Source organism: Bubalus kerabau, chromosome 1, assembly GCF_029407905.1.
Source record: "Bubalus kerabau isolate K-KA32 ecotype Philippines breed swamp buffalo chromosome 1, PCC_UOA_SB_1v2, whole genome shotgun sequence".
NCBI classification, from domain to species: domain Eukaryota; kingdom Metazoa; phylum Chordata; class Mammalia; order Artiodactyla; family Bovidae; genus Bubalus; species Bubalus kerabau.
The window spans coordinates 97,854,019-97,871,862 of NC_073624.1; the positions used below are offsets into that span (position 1 = coordinate 97,854,019).

A 17,844-nucleotide genomic window follows, 5' to 3' on the forward strand; every position below is an offset into this window, starting at 1 on the left:
GGATATCTGAGGTTCTTGATATTTCTCCCGGCAATCTTGATTCCAGCTTGTGCTTCTTCCAGCCCAGCATTTCTCATGACGTGCTCTGCATAGAAGTTAAATAAGCAGGGTGACAATATATAGCCTTGACGTACTATTTTTCCTATTTGGAACCAGTCTGTTGTTCCATGTCCAGTTCTAACTGTTGCTTCCTGACCTGCATACAGGTTTCTCAAGAGGCAGGTCACGTGGTCTGGTATTCCCATCTCTTTCAGAATTTTCCACAGTTAATTGTGATCCACACAGGCAAAGGCTTTGGCATAGTCAATAAAGCAGAAATAGAGAGGGAGGTGGGAGGGGGGTTCAGGATTGGGAACACGTGTACACCCGTGGCGGATTCATGTTGATGTATGGCAAAACCAATACAATATTGTAAAGTAATTAGCCTCCAATTAAAATAAATACATTTAAATTAAAAGAAAAAGAAATAGATGTTTTTCTGGAACTCTCTTGCTTTTTCGATGATCCAGCAGATGTTGGCAATTTGATCTCTGTTTCCTCTGCCTTTTCTAAAACCAGCTTGAACATCTGGAAGTTCGCGGTTCACGTACCACTGAAGCCTGACTTGGAGAATTTTGAGCATTACTTTACTAGCATGTGACATGAGTGCAATTGTGCGGTAGTTTGAGCATTCTTTGGCATTGCCTTTCTTTGGGATTGGAATGCAAACTGACCTTTTCCAGGCCTGTGGCCACTGCTGAGTTTTCTAAATTTGCTGGCATATTGAGTGGAGCACTTTCACAGCATCATCTTTCAGGATTTGAAATAGCTCCACTGGAATTCCATCACCTCCACTAGCTTTGTTCGTAGTGATGCTTCCTAAGGCCCACTTGACTTCACATTCCAGGATGTCTGGCTCTAGATGAGTGATCATACCATTGTGATTATCTGGGTCGTGAAGATCTTTTTTGTACAGTTCTTCTGTGTATTCTTGTCACCTCTTCTTATCTTCTGCTTCTGTTAGGTCCATACCATTTCTGTTCTTTATTGTGCCCATCTTTGCATGAAATGTTCCCTTGGTAATGCTAACTTTCTTGACGAGATCTCTAATCTTTCCCATTGTATTGTTTTCCTCTTTTCTTTGCATTTATCACTGAGGAAGGCTTTCTTGTCTCTCTTTGCTGTTCTTTGGAACTCTGCATTCAAATGGGTATATCTTCCCTTTTCTCCTTTGCTTTTTGCTTCTCTTCTTTTCACAGCTATTTGTAAGGTCTCCTCAGACAGCCATTTTGCTTTTTTACATTTCTTTTCCATGAGGATGGTCTTGATCCCTGCCTCAAACCTCTGTCCATAGTTCTTCAGGGACTCTATCTATCAGATCAAATCCCTTGAATCTATTTTTCATTTCCACTGTATAATTGTAAGAGGTTTGATTTAGGTCATACTTGAATGGTCTCATGGTTTTCCCTACTTTCTTCAATTTAAGTCTGCATTTGGCAATAAGGAGTTCATGATCTGAGCCACAGTCAGCTCCAGGTCTTGTTTTTGCTGACTGTATAGAGCTTCTCCATCTTTGGCTGCAAAGAATATAATCAGTCTGATTTCTGTATTGGACCATCTGGTGATGTCCATGTGTAGAGTCTTCTCTTGTGTTATTGGAAGAGGTATTTGCTATGACCAGTGCGTTCTCTTGGCAAAATTCTATTAGCTTTTGCCCTGCTCTATTTTGTACTCCAAGGCCAAATTTGCCTGTTACTCCAGGTGTTTCTTGACTTCCTACTTTTGCATTCCAGTCCCCTATAATGAAAAGGACATCTTTTTTGGGTTTTAGTTCTAGAAGGTCTTGTAGGTCTTCATAGAACTGTTCAGCTTCTTCAGCATTACTGGTCAGGGCATAGACTTGGATTACTGTGTTATTGAATGATTTGCCTTGGAAACAAACAGAGATCATTCTGTTGTTTTTTGAGATTGCATCCAAGTACTGCATTTCAGACTCTTTTGTTGACTATGATGACTACTCCATTTCTTCCAAGGGATTCTTGCCCACAGTAGTCGATATAATGGTCATCTGAGTTAAATTCACCCATTTCAGTCCATTTTAGTTTGTTGAGTCCTAAAATGTCAATGTTCACTCTTGCCATCTCCTGTTTGCCACTTCCAATTTGCCTTGATTCATGGACCTAACGTTCCAGGTTCCTATGCAATATTGCTCTTTACAGCATCAGATTTTACTTCCATCACCCGTCACATCCACAGCTGGGTGTTGTTTTTGCTTTGGCTCTGTCTCTTCATTCTTTCTGGAGTTATTTCTCTACTCTTCTCCAGTAGCATACTGGGTACCTACCGACCTGGGGAGTTCATTTTTCATTGTCCTATAGTTTTGCCTTTTTATACTCTTCATGGGGTTCTCAAGGCAAGAATACCGAAGTGGTTTGCCATTCCCTTCTCCAGTGGACCACATTTTGTCAGATCTCTCCACCATGACCCATCCGTCTTGGGTGACCCTACACAGCATGTCTCATAGTTTCATTGAGTTAGACAAGGCTGTGGTCCATGTGGTCAGATTGGTTAGTTTTCTGATTGTGGTTTTCAGTCTGTCTGCCCTCTGATGGAAAAGGATAAAAGTGCTCCTAATTCTGCATGTCTGTAACTAAGTTTGTTTTTCTGCCCTCTAACTCTGCAGGAGCTATACACTTCACTTGACTCTATGCTAAACACATCCCCTGTCTGGTGTTTACCTTTACAACACCCTTCCCCTTGTAGTTACATGTCGGAAAGAAGGCCTCAGAGCCACCAAACTGCCAGATGCAGTCGCTGGGTTACTGACACCAGTTTATGACTGCCTTTCAAACAGTGCAAGAGGAAGAAATCAAGGTCCTGTCACCTTTGCTTCCTCGTCACAGACTCCTGACTGGGAGCACTTGCCTTAGGGGTGTAGTTCTCGAGGCAGGAGCATGTTGTGTTCCCCTCTCTGCCAGCTGAGAATAAGAACACCATTCTATTTCTTCCAAAAAAAAAAAGTTTAAAGTTTGAAAAAAAGAGTTAGAAATCAACTGTGGAAAAATAATGACAATGTAGTTACTACTTATTGATGGCTTCTTTGTGCCAGCCATGGGTCATCTCCCTTCATGTTTGTAACAGCTTTAAAGTGACACTTAATAAGTGATGCATTTACATAAAATTTAAAAGATATGAAGGTTACAGTGAACATTGTTCCTCCTACTCTGTTGCTCAACTAGCTGCTTCCCTTCCCCTAGAAATGATTGAGGTTAAACCCATTTCTTGTGTACTTTCAGAAATAGTCTATGCAGAGACACAGCAGATGTATACTCACATCCCCCACCCTGCTTTTTTACACACAAATGTAAATGTTAGCATATAATGCTAACATATAAATGCATTTTGCTTTTTTCTGTGTACACAAGATTGGTGTTTGTAGAGCTACCTGTTCTTTTTATGGCCTCACGTGGTATCTTTACATGGATCTGCTGGAATTGGTTTTTCTAGCCTTGCTACTATCAGCAGTGCTGAATACTCTTACACATACATGATTTCATATGAGTATATCTGTGTGATAAATTTCTGGATCAACTGATACAAATGTCTTTACCTTTGTTAGGTAAAGCAGCATAGTGTGGGGGAGGTATCTATATAAATATATAGACACATAAATATAGCCCATATTTAGAAGCCAGATTGCCTGGGGTGGTCTTGACTGCCATTTAACAGTATGTGCATGTCACTTAACCTCTCTTTAACTCCCTTGCCTCACTTGTAAAATAGGAATAAAAGTAATGGCTATTTAACACGATAGTTATGAAGGTTGTATCAGTTTGTGTTGATTTGTTAAATCATCCCAAAGCTTAGTGACTTAAGACAATAACTGTTTTACTCAGCTTGTGAGTTGGTAGATTGCCTGGGTGGCTCTTCTTGGCTTGGCCAACCCGACTGAGCTCCACTGAGTTCTCTCCAGCTTTGTGGTCCTGGTGGGTCAGCTGGTAGCTGGAGGATCTAGGGTGGCCTCACTCATGTCTGGCAATCAACAAGTGAGTTGGTCTTCAGGGACCTCATTTAGGGTGGCAGATGTTCATGTGGAGGTCTCAGGGTTCGAAAAAGCAGCAAGAGATGGCAAACCCCAAAGCACAAGCGTTTTTCAGATCTCTGCTTATGTCGTATTTGCTGTTGTCCCATTGACCAAATCAGGTATCTGGCCAGCCTTAGAGTCCATGTGGGAGGGGACTCTCCAAGGACAAGGTTACAGTAAGGGGATCATTGCCCCCATTTTGGCAAACGATCTGCCACAAAAATTGAATAGTTAATAATTGTAAAGTAACTGACTAGTACAGTGCCTGGCATATTGTAAGTGCTGGGTAAGTTTGTTAAATTGAAAAAAGAAAGAGGTATCACCAAATTGAAGCATTGATGCTTTCAAATTGTGGTGCTAGAGAAGACTCTTGAAAGTCCCTTGGACAGCAAGGAGATCCAACCCAGTCAGTCCTAGAGGAAATCAACCCTGAATGTTCACTGGGAGGGCTGATGCTAAAGCTCAAACTCCAGTACTTTGGCCACCTGATTCGAAGAACTAACTCACTGGAAGAGACCCTGATGCTGGGAAAGATTGATGGCAGGAGGAGAAGGGGTGACAGAAGACAAGATTGGTGACACAGGTTGGATGGCATCATCAACTCAATGGACGTGGGTTTGAGCAAACTCCGGGGGATAGTGAAGGACAGGGAGCCTGGCATGCTGCGGTCCATAGGGCCACAAAGAGTCGGACACAACTTAGTGACTGAACACCACCACCAGTTACCAGTCTGCCCTCGCTCTTCACCTGCCTTTGCCATGTGTTAGTGCTGTCTTCCCATTTCTTCCTGACACTGTAGCAGTGTGGTTTATCCATGAAGAGGGGGGTGTTCTTGTTCCCATTTCACATATAGAAAAAGTGATGCCCAGAGATGTCAAGTCATTTTTTTCAGATGCTCTGGGCCAGACAACAGTGTGAATCCTTTGTGTGTCTGACTCTAAAGCCCTGCAGCTTGTCCTGATGCTCTGGGTAGGGGTACCATTTCTGTGTCCCTGATACTCAGTGCACGGCACTCCTGCTCACCCTCTCACTTCATAACCCTGAGGTCCACTTCACATTTGGGTCTTACCAAGTCGAGAGGGATCTGTGATCCTGTTGCAGTCTTTCACAGTGACTTTAATTTTATCCTGGCTCACCAGATTCACAGTAAAATGTCAACCACAGAGATAGTAGGCTCCGTGCGAAGGGATGATAAAGGGAAACCTGTCACTTTATCACTTTTAAATTCAGAAAGTAGTTGAGTCTGACCTTATTTTGTTTATTCGTTCTTCTTTTCCACTCCTTACATCTTTTTTTCCTTCACTTTCTCCTGTTCGAGGCAGGAATCACATTCCCCAAGGGGCAGACGTGAAGGTAGAAGACACGATTTCATAGTGGCTCAGGACTTGATCTCTGGAAACAGATTGCCTGAATTCAGATCCAGCTCAGCTATTTATTAGCCATGTGACTTGGATTGGCTCACTTGCATTAACGGATTTTTCTGAAGGCTGAGTAATAATCTGTCCAAAGTGCTCTGTTACTATTATGTAGCAGATGACTTTTGCTTCCATGTTCTCCATTCTGTTTCACATCCCTGCTCCTCCAAACCTATTCTTCTGCCCAAGATATGTCTGACACTTATGGAGCCTTTACTCTAAGTGCCTTATGTGTAATTAGCTCATTTAATCCTCACAGCAAACCTGTTAAATAAGTGCCATTTTATCCCCATGTTCAAGTGAGGAAGCTAGAGACGCCGACCAGCTAAGTAATTTGCCCAGCATACCACAGCCAATAAATGATGTAGCAGGGATTTTAAACCAGGCATCCTGGCAACAGAGTCTGTGTTCTTAATGTTTATGCTAATAAAAAAAAAGAATGGGATGGAAGGTTGGGGATTTAAAATTGAGAGCTTCTGCTCTAGGTAACCGAGAAGGCAATGGCACCCCACTCCAGTACCGTTGCCTGGAAAATCCCATGGATGGAGGAGCCTGGTGGGCTGCAGTCCATGAGGTCGCTGAGGGTCGGACATGACTGAGTGACTTCACTTTCACTTTTCACCTTCCTGCATTGGAAAAGGAAATGGCTACCCACTCCAGTGTTCTTGCCTGGAGAATCCCAGGGATGGGGGAGCCTGGTGGGCTCCTGTCTATGGGGTCGCACAAAGTCGGACACGACTGAAGTGACTTAGCAGCAGCAGCTCTAGGTAAACTGCTGGTGAATTTGCAGGCAGCCTTTATCCTTGGCAGCTGTTAAGCATAGCCACCTGAGCCTTAGACCAAAAATCTTTGTGCAAAAAAACATAAATGAATAAACTTTCAGTCCTTTTGCCAAAAACCTTTCCATTTCAGTCATGGTAATCCTAACAAGATTTCAGGCATTATGTCTCTCTCGTAACCGAGGTGTTGACCTTTGAAAATACATGGAGCTTTTTTTTTTTTTTAAGGTTTGAGAATCAAGCTGGCTGGTTCTGAGTCTTGCCAGCTCTTGCTCCTTTTGATGGCGTGCTTCTCTGGTGCAAACAATGCTTGCCAAAGTAGCAGAGGTGATAAAACATAAACACCACAGGTAATTCATGGCTTTCTGAATTTAGAGCCCTGCATATCTTCAAGTTAAAGGAAATGACTGAGGTGGTTTCACAAGCGTTGTTTGTACGTGGACTAAATGTAACGTGGTAACGCTCATGGAACAGATATTTTAAATGAACCTCCTAACGTGTGCTAGACATCCATGGTGAGTGAGCGAGCTCTGAGCGGCACTGATCTCATCACAGGGCTTGGAGTCTGTCTGAGGAGGTGGTGAAGCAGTTCTGTGAGTGGTGGCATGCTGTTGCAAAGAAGGTGGAGGTGGTTGTTCAGTTGCTCAGTCGTGTCCGACTCTTTGCGACCCCATGGACTGCAGCACGCCAGGCTTCCCTGTCCTTCACCGACTCCTGGAGTTTACTCAAACTCGTGTCTATTGAATCGGTGATGCTATCCATCCATCTTGTCCTCTGTCATCCCCTTCTTCTCCTGCCGTCAGTCCTTCCCAGCATCAGAATCTTTTCTAGTGAGTTGGCTCTTCGTATCAGGTGGCCAAAATTTTGGAGCTTCAGTTTCAGCATCAGTCCTTTCAATGAATATTCAGGATTGATTTCCTTTAGGGTTGACTGGTTGGATCTCCTTGCAGTCCAAGGGACTCGCAAGAGCCTTCTCCAACACCACATTTTAAAAGCATCAATTCTTTGGTGCTTAGCCTTTTTTATGGTCCACCTCACACATCCGTACACGACTACTGGAAAAACCATACCTTTGACTATACAGACCTTTGTCGGCAAGCTAGAAGGTCCTTACTTACTCAGGGCAGGGGTGGAGGGAAGGTTCATAGAAGCTTTCAGACAAAGTGACTGTTGACAGAGACTTGAAGCCTGAGCAGGGCAACCAGGAAAGAGGAGGAGGATTTCATTCCAGGTGGGATAAACAGTGTGTGCAAAATGGGGAGAGGAGTAGCACGCCAAAAGAAGCAAGAGGCATGTAGAGTAGCTGCTGCCTAGAGCGCAAGGGAGCACACAGTAGTTGAGGAGGGAAAGAGAAGGGGAAAGGCCCCATCGACTGTGGAGGTCATGTTGAGAAGTGTCCAAAGAACAACCAAAAGCCATTGAGAGCTTCTAAGCAGACTTCTGAAAATCAGACATTTGCTTCAGAAATTTCCATTGCCCATAATGTGGAGTATGGATTGGAGGTGGAAAATTGGGGTAGGAAACCTGGTTAGGAGGCTATCAGTCATTGATCCTGATGACCATGACCAGGAGATAAAGGGAAAGGGCTTGTTCTATTTGAGTCGTGTTTTGGCAATAGAGTCAGTAGAACTTAGTGACTGATAGGATGCAGTGGGGGCTTCCCTGGTGGCTCAGCAGTAAAGAATCTGCCTGCAATGCAGGAGATCCAGATTCAACCCCTGGGTCGGGAAGATCTGGAGGAGAACATGGCTAACGCACTCCAATATTCTTGCCTGGAGAATCCCAGGGACAGAGGAGCCTGGCGGCCTGCAGCATAGGGTGGCACAGCCAGATACGACTGAGGAGCTAAGTAGCAGCAGCAGGATGCAGAGGATCAGGGAGGACAGGGGTTAACGTGACAGACTTCATGACCTCTAATGCTTTATTATATATGCATAGATCCTTAAGCAAGACATACTGTTATTCTGCCTGTCTTTAAATTTTGTATGTATCCCAACATACATACCATATGTGTGCGTATGAATGTATTATGTATTCTTATAATGTGCTTTTTTGCATGATGTGGTGTTTATCCATTTGATACCAATAGCTGATAATGGATTTTTATAGTATGTTCACAAAATGAAATAACTGTGTAATTAAGTTAGCCTTTCTCTTTTTGCCATACATTTAGGTTGTTTTAAAGCAGTGCTGCTGTATTATTCTGTGTATCTACTTGTTTGCCAGGGTATTTAGAGGCGGGTAGTGGGACTACAGGGTAATCGTACTGTCCATTCTGCTGGATATTGCCATACCCCTCTAAAGAGATTGATCAGCAGTTTATGAATGGCCTGTATTTTTACCAAATACTTGGTACTGTCAAGAGTGTAACTTTTTTTTTTTTTTTGCAAATCAGACACGGGTAGAATATTATCTCACTGGTTTTAATTTGTATTTCTCTGATTACAAATATAGTTGAACATAGGTTTATGTATTCATTTGCCATTCAATTTTCCTCTTTTGTGAAATATCAGTTCATATATTTTGCTTGTTTCTCTTTTATATTGTCTTTTTCTTACTGAGTTGCAATTTTTCCAGTTTATCTTTTTTAATAGAATATTTTAAATTTTAATGTATTTGAGGTTGCCAGTTCATTCCTTTGTGGTTTGTGCTTTTTGTTTCATAAGGAGTCCTTCTCTGTCTGCAGACTAAAGATATTTACATATGTTTTTCCTAAAAAGACTTTAATCTTTGTCTTTAGTATTTATGTACCCATTTGAATGCAGGGTTCTAAAGAATAGCAAGAGGAGATAAGAAAGCCTTCCTCAGCGATCAATGCAAAGAAATAGAGGAAAACAACAGAATGGGGAAGACTAGAGATCTCTTCAAGAAAATTAGAGATACCAAGGGAACATGTCATGCAAAGATGGGCTCGATAAAGGAAAGAAATGGTAGGGACCTAACAGAAGCAGAAGATATTAAGAAGAGGTGGCAAGAATACACAGAAGAACTGAACAAAAAAGATCTTCACGACCCAGATAATCACGATGGTGTGATCACTGACTAGAGCCAGACATCCTGGAATGTGAAGTCAAGTGGGCCTTAGAAAGCATCACTACGAACAAAGCTAGTGGAGGTAATGGAATTCCAGTGGAGCTATTCCAAATCCTGAAAGATGATGCTGTGAAAGTGCTGCACTCAATATGCCAGCAAATTTGGAAAACTCAGCAGTGGCCACAGGACTGGAAAAGGTCAGTTTTCATTCCAATCCAAAAGAAAGGCAATGCCAAAGAATGCTCAAACTACTGCACAATTGCACTCATCTCACATGCTAGAAAAGGAGCACTCAAAATTCTCCAAGCCAGGCTTCAGCAATACGTGAACTGTGAACTTCCAAATGTTCAAGCTGGTTTTAGAAAAGGCAGAGGAACCAGAGATCAAATTGCTAACATCCACTGCATCATGGAAAAAGCAAGAGAGTTCCAGAAGAACATCTATTTCTGCTTTATTGACTATGCCAAGGCCTTTGATTGTGTGGATCACAATAAACTGTGGAAAATTCTGAAAGAGATGGGAATACCAGACCACGTGACCTGCCTCTTGAGAAACCTATATGCAGGTCAGGAAGCAACAGTTAGAACTGGACATGGAACAACAGACTGGTTCCAAATAGGAAAAGGAGTACATCAAGGCTGTATATTGTTACCCTGCTTATTTAACTTATATGCAGAGTACATCATGAGAAATGCTGGGCTGGAAGAAGCACAAGCTGGAATCAAGATTGCCGGGAGAAATATCAATAACCTCAGATATGCAGATGACACCACCCTTATGACAGAAAGTGAAGAAGAACTAAAGAGCCTCTTGATGAAAGTGAAAGAGGAGAGTGAAAAAGTTGGCTTAAAGCTCAGCATTCAGAAAACGAAGATCATGGCATCCGGTCCCATTACTTCATGGGAAATAGATGGGGAAACAGTGGAAACAGTGTCAGACTTTATTTTTCTGGGCTCCAAAATCACTGCAGATGGTGACTGCAGCCATGAAATCAAAAGACACTTCTTGGAAGCAAAGTTATGACCAACCTAGACAGCATATTAAAAAGCAGAGACATTACTTTGCCAACAAAGGTTCATCTAGTCAAGGCTATGGTTTTCCAGTAGTAATGTATGGATGTGAGAGTTGGACTATAAAGAAAGCTGAGCACCAAAGAATTGATGCTTTTGAACTGTGGTGTTGGAGAAGAGTCTTTAGAGTCCCTTGGACTGCAAGGAGATCAGTCCTGGGTGTTCATTGGAAAGACTGATGTTGAAGCTGAAACTCCAATACTTTGGCCACCTGATGCGAAGAGCTGACTCATTTGAAAAGACCCTGATGCTGGGAAAGATTGAGGGCAGGAGGAGAAGGGGACGACAGAGGATGAGATAGTTGGATGGCATCACCGACTCAATGGACATGGGTTTGGGTGGACTCTGGGAGTTGGTGATGGACAGGGAGGCCTGGTGTGGTGCGGTTCATGGGGTCGCAAAGAGTCGGACATGACTGACTGACTGAATTGAACTTAGTATTTAGACCATTAACCCACTTGATATTAAGTTCAACATACTAAGTGAGTTAGGAATTTAGTATTTCCCCCCATATTGATAACCACCTGCTTCAGCAACACTTATTGAATTCCCATCCTTTCCTCGCGAATGTGAAGTGCCACCTTTTGCATTTATCAGGTCTCCATATGTTGATGAGTCTGTGGTCTCTTTTTTCAGTTCATAGTCACTACTTATTTATACTAATGCCTGATGTCAGATAGTAGTGTCACCTTACCTCATTGTTCTTGAGTAAGTTTAAATGCTTTGTTCATTGATGTGTCTAGTGCCTAGAACAATGGCAGACCCATAGGAGGGGCTCAGTAAATATCTAGTGAGTGGCTGAAGCAATCTCATATGGTGCCAGCTAAGTCAATAGTCCAGCAGTTCCTGACACCCTGGACAGTAGCTTACCTTTGGGAAGAGGAGGAGGAGACAGTCAGGAACACCATCCCTTGCTTCTTCCCTGCCTTACTCTCTGCTGCCTTTTGTCTCTTCTCATTCAGATCAAACTTTAGGAGAATGAATTCTCAGCCAGCCCAACAAGTACTGCTCAATAACGGCTTCAGCTTGCAAGTACAAGGTTAAGTGAGAGTGGGATTGCTGCTAATTGTGACCTTGGAGGATTCTGATCACAAATTGTAGATAGCTCTGTGAGGTTCTTTGAAATCTGGCCAGTATCTGGGCCCTTAAGTTTTGGAAATAAGACAAGGGTCCCCTAAAACTAGGCCTTCTATGCATTTGGACATGTCTATTTTGCAGGTTAGCGTAGTTTCAGAGAAGACTTCTTTCTGTAGTGTAGTTCTTAGCAACTGTTGTTAATAAAGAGAAACACCATCTTCTAACGCTCGTGACATGAAAACATTGTACTAAGTGCTTTGCATATACGTGTAGAGTTAATTGATTCTTCAAAGCCATCTTTTTTTGTTTACTTTTTGCAGCAACAGTAGTGCTTCATTTTTTCATTCATCTGATTTTCTTAAACCTTATTAGACTAAATTAGGGACCAGGACTGCCACTCCAAAAACTTACAGTTAAGTGGAAAGCAGACTTTTAAAGAAATATTTGCTATGCAATGTGATAATTGCATTTACAAAAGCACATCCGAAATACAGCCTAGAAAAGAGCCAGTTTAACTCTGAGGGGCAGAAGAGAGTCAGGGGAGTCTAGGAAGAGGGTTTTAAATAGGACATGACATCTGGGAACACTCTTGGGGGCCTCTGTCTGGGCCTCTGGCTTCGTCTGTTTACGCCCGCCTTCCCCTGATCTCTTCTCCTCAGTGAGCCTGTCTCTCTTCTTGCTCATTTTCACTGATGGCTTCTTCCTTCACCACAAGTTTAAAAAATTAACTTTTTAACAAGTTTATTGAGGAATGGTTTACATATTATGAAACTGGCCAATGATAAGTGTGTAATTCAGTGATATTTAGTAAATTTCCTGAGTCAAAATCATCACTTAAAGTAGTCTTTTGTGTGTGTGTGTGTGTGTGTTTTATTTATTTATTTTTTTATAAAGTAGTCTCAACCTTGGTCGTCAGCTGCAAACTGGAGCTCGGGGAGATGCCATATCGTCTCTGTGCACATCCACCAGGCAGAGCTGGGATTCGTACTAGAGTTACAGCTTGTGAAAGCACATTCAGGCTTTCAACAGGGAAATGAGCCCACAGAGGTCTTCAGTATGAGGGCACCTTCTTTGTTACCTTGGCACCTAAAGGCTGGGTATTTTATGAAACTGGAAACTGGTTCACAGAGGGTTTAGGTAAAAACACTGGGAAAGAGGCTTGGATTAGGTGCTGTTTGAATGTGAGTAAAATACCTTAAGAATTCAACCATAACACATAAGCAACCAAACAAGAAGCCTTAAAAAAATAAAAAGTTAACCAGCAATCGATGTGTGTGATACAGCCACAGTTTAAAATACGTACTCGTGCTGGGAATAATAAACCACTCTGTTTACTTCTCTTCTAAACCATTATGCTTATTAACTGGCTTTCCTGGGTATTTACATTGATTTTCTAATGGAGAACATTTTGGTTTTCCTCCCCTCACCTCAAGCAAGCTGTGACATGGAATAGTCAAAGAGGCAGTTCAAAGGCGCGAGGCTCCCCACTCTTTTGAGTCTAAATCACAGGGTTTGAGGTATCTTGACAATTGAGTTAGCTGACTGGTGCAACAATATAAAACACTTTATATATAATTTGTGTTGCCTTCAGAGATGGCAGAGACAAGACTATTCATAATAGGCCAGAACTGTCTGGACCCTGACAGGCCACCTTCCTGCCTCATGAAAGGGAGGGCAGTGGCTCCTGCCATTCTACTTTGAATTATGCATTGTGTCCCGCGTTTCAGATTTTTGAATATTAAGGCTGGGAAAATGGCAATAGTGCCTGAGATATTTGTTGACAGGGTAAAAAGCTCTTTCAGTTCAGTTCAGTTGCTCAGTCGTGTCCGACTCTTTGTTACCCCTCAATAAAAGGAAGGCTCAGACCCAGCCCACGAAGAGAGCCCTGCAGAATTAGCCTGCTTTGCCTCTTCATGCATCCATCATTGTAATGATGGAGTTGAATGTGCAGAAGCCCTCACCTGCCCCTACTTCTGGATTCAGAAACCATGGGAATAGTTTCAGTTCAATATCAGGACACCCAGGCAGAGGTTACTCGATGGTGGTATGTATGCTTTTAAGGTCAATATCAAAGAAAATAAATAAGAGATAATTCTAAGTTCAGTATTTTATTTATTTATGATCAGAGTCATTTTTCAGGAAGTAATCTAACACCTGCCCTTAAGCGGAGATTGGTAGGCTTTCTCTTTGAATGGCCAGATAGTAAGAGCTTCTTGGGTCATATGGCTTCTTGTCACGGCTACTTAACTATGCAATGTGAAAACAGCCATCAGTTCAGTTCAGTTCAGTCGCTCAGTCGTGTCCGACTCTTTGTGACCCCATGAATCACAGCACGCCAGGCCTCCCTGTCCATCACCAACTCCCGGAGTTCAGTCCAACTCACGTCCATCGAGTCGGTGATGCCATCCAGCCATCTCATCCTCTGTCGTGCCCTTCTCCTCCTACCCTCAATCCCTCCCAGCATCAGAGTCTTTTCCCGTGTATCAACTCTTCGTATGAGGTGGCCAAAGTACTGGAGTTTGAGCTTCAGCAACATTCCTTCCAAAGAACACCCAGGGCTGATCTCCTTTAGGATGGACTGGTTGCATCTCCTTGCAGTCCAAGAGACTCTCAAGAGTCTTCTCCAACACCACAGTTCAAAAGCATCAATTCTTCGGCGCTCAGCTCTCTTCACAGTCCAACTCTCACATCCATACATGACCACTGGAAAAACCATAGCCTTGACTAGACAGACCTTTGTTGGCAAAGTGATGTCTCTGCTTTTGATATGCTATCTAGGTTGGTCATAACTTTCTTTCCAAGGAGTAAGCGTCTTTTAATTTCATGGCTGCAGTCACCATCCGCAGTGATTTTGGAGCCCCAAAAAATAAAGTCTGACTCTGTTTCCACTGTTTCCCCATCTATTTCCCATGAAGTGATGGGACTGGATGCCATGATCTTCATTTTCTGAATGTTGAGCTTTAAGCCAACTTTTTCACTCTCCTCTTTCACTTTCATCGAGAGACTTTTTAGTTCCTTTTCACTTTCTGCCATAAGGGTGGTGTCATCTGCATATCTGAGGTTATTGATATTTCTCCTGGCAATCTTGATTCCAGCTTGTGCTTCTTCTAGCCCAGTGTTTCTCATGATGTACTCTGCATAGAAGTTAAATAAGCAGGGTAACAATATACAGCCTTGATGTACTCCTTTTCCTATTTGGAACCAGTCTGTTCCATGCCCAGTTCTAACTGTTGCTTCCTGACCTGCATATAGGTTTCTCAAGAGGCAGGTCAGGGTGGTCTGGTATTCCCATCTCTTTCAGAATTTTCCACAGTTTATTGTGATCCACACAGTCAAAGGCTTTGGCATAGTCAATAAAGCAGAAATAGATGCTTTTTTGGAACTCTCTTGCCTTTTACATGATCCAACGGATGTTGGCAATTTGATCTCTGGTTCCTCTGCCTTTTCTAAATCCAGCTTGAACATCAGGAAGTTCACAGTTCACGTATTGCTGAAGCCTGGCTTGGAGAATTTTGAGCATTACTTTACTAGTGTGTGAGATGAGTGCAATTGTGCAGTAGTTTGAGCATTCTTTGGCATTGCCTTTCTTTGGGATTGGAATGCAAACTGACCTTTTCCAGTCCTGTGGCCACTGCTGAGTTTTCCAAATTTGCTGGCATATTGAGTGCAGCACTTTCACAGCATCATCTTTCAGGATTTGAAATAGCTCAACTGGAATTCCATCACCTCCACTAACTTTGTTCATAGTGATTCTTTCTAAGGCCCACTTGACTTCACATTCCAGGATATCTGGCTCTAGGTGAGTGATCACACCATCGTGATTATCTGGGTCGTGATGCTCTTTTTTGTACAGTTCTTCTGTGTATTCTTGCCATCTCTTCTTAATATCTTCTGCTTCTATTAGGTCCATACCATTTCTTTCCTTTATCGAGCCCATCTTTGCATGACATGTTCCCTTGGTATCTCTAATTTTCTTGAAGAGATCTCTAGTCTTCCCCATTCTGTTGTTTTCCTCTATTTCTTTGCATTGATCGCTGAGGAAGGCTTTCTTATCTCTCCTTGCTATTCTTTGGAACTCTGCATTTAGATGCTTATATCTTTCCTTTTCTCCTTTGCTTTTCGCTTCTCTTCTTTCACAGCCATTTGTAAGGCCTCCCCAGACAGCCATTTTGCTTTTTTGCATTTCTTTTCCATGGGGATGGTCTTGATCCCTGTCTCCTGTACAATGTCATGAATCTCAGACCATAGTTCATCAGGCACTCTATCAGATCTAGTCCCTTAAATCTATTTCTCACTTCCACTGTATAATCATAAGGGATATGATTTAGTTTATACCTGAATGGTCTAATGGTTTTCCCTACTTTCTTCAATTTAAGTCTGAATTTGGCAATAAGGAGCTCATGATCTGAGCCACAGTCAGCTCCCAGTCTTGTTTTTGCTGACTGTATAGAGCATCTCCATCTTTGACTGCAAAGAATATAATCAGTCTGATTTCAGTGCTGACCATCTGGTGATGTCCATGTGTAGAGTCTTCTCTTGTGTTGTTGGAAGAGGGTGTTTGCTATGACCAGTGCTTTCTCTTGGCAAAACTCTATTAGCCTTTGCCCTGCTTCATTCCGTACTCCAAGGCCAAATTTGCCTGTTACTCCAGGTGTTTCTTGACTTCCTACTTTTGCATTCCAGTCCCCTCTAATGAAAAGGACATCTTTTTTGGGTGTTAGTTCTAAAAGGTCTTGTAGGTCTTCATAGAACCGTTCAACTTCAGCTTTTTCAGCGTTACTGGTTGGGGCATAGACTTGGATTATTGTGATATTAAATGGTTTGCCTTGGAAATGAACAGAGATCATTCTGTCGTTTTTGAGATTGCATCCAAGTACTGCATTTCGGACTCTTTTGTTGACCATGATGGCTACTCCATTTCTTCTGAGGGATTCCTGCCCGCAGTAGTAGATATAATGGTCAGCTGAGTTAAATTCACCCATTCCAGGCAATACATAAAATGACACAGAATGAGTAGGTGTGGCCGTGTCCCAGTAAAACTTTATTTATGGATGCTGAAATCTTAATTTCATATAATTTTCACACATTATGAAATATAATTCTTCCAATTCTTTCAGTCAATTAAACATGTTAAAGCCATTCTTATGGATCACACACACATGCAAGACAGGCGGCTGGATCTGGCCATGGCTTTCTGGTAGCGTTAGGTTTTTGCCTGTGTCCCAGGTGTGGCTGCAGTTTGTCCTGCAGTATGTGAACCAGCTTTTCTTGCCACGGCACTCAGAAGTTATGCAGAACCACATGGACAGAAAACCAGGAACCCATTCCAAACCAAGACATTTCATATTTCATTTCCCTGCTTGTCTCTCTGGCTGCCTACACACACACATCCACCCATCTATCTTTATTTGTTGTTCGTAGCACCCTTTCTAATTACAAAGGATCTTGTTCTCATACTTCAGCATCCTAATGAGTTTCATTAACTAGAATTATGGAAATTTATTATGGAAATTAGTAGTGAGGTTTGTTAGCATCACTTTCTTTTCTGAAGTGGAAACCTTTGTCTTCTTTATCTTCAGATAATTTATCATTACAAGTTATAAAATGAAAATAGAATGTTACAAGCTGTGTATTCTACAAATTTATTAAAGTTCCATTTAATAGATTTTGCTAGTGCTTATATAGTAAGAAGTGGTCACTTGGGATGCAGATAGTCTTTCTGAACTATGGGCAGCTGTAAGAATTGTCTGGGTGCACCACAGTGATTTGCCAGTCGGGTACATGGATACTATGGGAAATGGGACTCAAGATCAGGTTAGAATTCACCTGTGCTCAGAAATTTGGTTTTGGAGTAATGGTGCAGTTATTATGTTATATATGTTAGGTTATATATGTTATATATATTATATATATGTATATATATATACACATACACATATATATACATATTCATATATACATATAATTATACAAATATATGTATACATATATACACATATGTATACGTATATACACATATACATATATATGTATATGTTATATATGTTAATATATACAAATATATAACATATATAATATAATGTATTATATAATACATTATACTATACAAATATATTAATACAAGTATATATACATATATACACATATGTATATGTATATATACATATATACATATATAACATAAATAATATAACCTATTATATAATACATTGTATTATATATGTTATATATATTATATAATACATTATATTATATGTATTATATAATATATGTAGGTATATGTATATAGTCAGACACGACTGACGCGACTTAGCAACAGCAGCAGCAGCAGCATACATATATATAACATATAATATAATATGTATATAATACATTATATACACATTATGTATGTTATATATGTATAT

The 17,844-nt window shown here is 41.5% G+C and overlaps 1 protein-coding gene and 1 long non-coding RNA gene across 2 annotated transcripts in view; both read left to right on the forward strand.

Moving 5' to 3' along the window:
• The window catches only part of TMCC3 (transmembrane and coiled-coil domain family 3), a 289,285-nt gene that overhangs the window by 6,546 nt on the left and 264,895 nt on the right, over positions 1–17,844 (forward strand). The window lies entirely within an intron of this gene.
• The window catches only part of LOC129655211 (uncharacterized), a 157,523-nt gene that overhangs the window by 5,407 nt on the left and 134,272 nt on the right, over positions 1–17,844 (forward strand). The gene's annotated exons all lie outside the window — the stretch shown is intronic.